The sequence below is a fragment of the Octodon degus genome, unplaced genomic scaffold (assembly GCF_000260255.1).
Source record: "Octodon degus isolate 3935 unplaced genomic scaffold, OctDeg1.0 scaffold00288, whole genome shotgun sequence".
In the NCBI taxonomy this organism is placed as follows: domain Eukaryota; kingdom Metazoa; phylum Chordata; class Mammalia; order Rodentia; family Octodontidae; genus Octodon; species Octodon degus.
Window position 1 is genome coordinate 50,823 of NW_004524864.1, and position 1,719 is coordinate 52,541.

The 1,719-nt window shown below is 38.6% G+C and overlaps 1 pseudogene; it reads left to right on the top strand.

Moving 5' to 3' along the window:
• Nucleotides 1-1,041, top strand: part of LOC101565882 — a 2,358-nt pseudogene extending 1,317 nt beyond the window's left edge.
• Nucleotides 1,042-1,719: the final 678 nt, after the last annotated feature.

A 1,719-nucleotide genomic window follows, 5' to 3' on the forward strand; every position in this document is an offset into this window, starting at 1 on the left:
AGGCATCCATCATTTCTCATAAAAAAGAAGCCAAAGCAGAGGAACTTCAGGAGACTAAGGAAAAGTTAGCCAATCTAGAGAGAGAAGTATCAGCAAAGAGAAATCAAATCCGTGAATTGATGGCACTGAAGTTTTAAAAGGAGATGAGTTCAAACGATACGTCAGTAAACTACGAAGCAAGAGTACAGTTTTCAAAAAGAAACATCAGATAATAGCAGAATTTAAGACTGAATTTGGTCTTTTGCAGAGAACAGAAGAACTTCTTAAGCAACGTCATGAAAATATTCAACGTCAGCTGCAAGCCATGGAGGAGAAAAGGGGTGTATCTGGATATAGTTACACTCAAGAAGAGCTGGAAAGGGTGTCAGCGCTGAAGAGTGAGGTCGACGAGCTGAAGGGACAAACGCTGGATGACATGTCTGACATGGTAAAAAAAACTGAATTCCCTGGTATCTGAAAAGAAGTCAGCTCTAGCCCCAGTTATAAAAGAACTACGACAGTTGCATCAGAAATGTCAAGAACTAACCCAGGAATGTGACGAAAAGAAATCCCAGTACGATAGCTGTGCAGCAGGCCTTGAAAGCAGTCGGTCCAAATTAGAACAGGAATTTAGAGGACTGCGTGAGGAATGTCTTCAAGAAGAAAGCAAATACCATTATACAAATTGTATGATTAAGAACCTAGAAGTTCAACTTCATCGTGCTACTGAAGAGATGAAGGCCTAGGTCTCTTCTGATCAACAGGAAAAAAGGAAGGCAATCAGGGAACAGTATACCAAAATTATTGCTGAACAAGAAAACCTTGGAAAGAAACTCCAGGAAAAGCAAAAAGCTGTACGAGAAAGTCATGGTCCGAATATGAAACAAGCAAAGATGTGGCGTGATTTGGAAAAACTGATGAAATGTAAGAAGCAGTGCTTTCTAAAACAGCAAAGCCAGGTTTCCATCGGTCAGGTAATCCAGGAGGGAGGAGAGGACCGGCTGGTGCTCTGAGTCCACACAAGCGAGCGAGCGAGCGAGCGTCACCGGCGGGCTTAGTCCGGTTAGCAGCCGCGCCGCCCGCTCTCCCACATGCATTTCTTTTCTTCAGAGTGACTTGCGCAGAGTGTTCCTTTCCTGTTAGCCATCCGTTGTGTTCTTGGAAAAGAAAGATTTAGGTCTTAAAGTAATTTTAATATGAAAAAGAAGCTTTAATTGCTGTGGCTCATTTAGACGTCACTGGTGTCTTCTGAGTTTTATGAGACAGGAGACTAAGTGTACTATTTCTAAAAATAAACATGTGTCCATTAAGAAACATGTATTTTTGCAAGTGTAATAGTCCATTAGCTTAATGTTTTTCTTAATCTTTTTTTAACTTTAGAGGAATCTTTTAGGAACTAATATCTCTTATTTTGCAGAAACATCTAAAGTTCAACTTTACAGTTTCTTTTCAGTTTGTTTTTATTTTGTAAGATGCAAGAAAATTTAATATTTTGGATAACATACTTGTTCTGTTTGTGTAATTTACAGAAAAATAAAACTTTGTGCCTATAAAAAAAAAAAGTCAATAGCATTCCTCTACACAGACAACAAACACACTGAGAGGGAAATTACAGAAACAATACCTTTTACAATAGCACCCAGGAAAATGAAATACCTTGGAATTAACCTAACTAAAGAAGTCAAAGATCTTTTCAAGGAAAATTACAGTACTCTTAAAAAAGAGATCCTAGAGGATTTC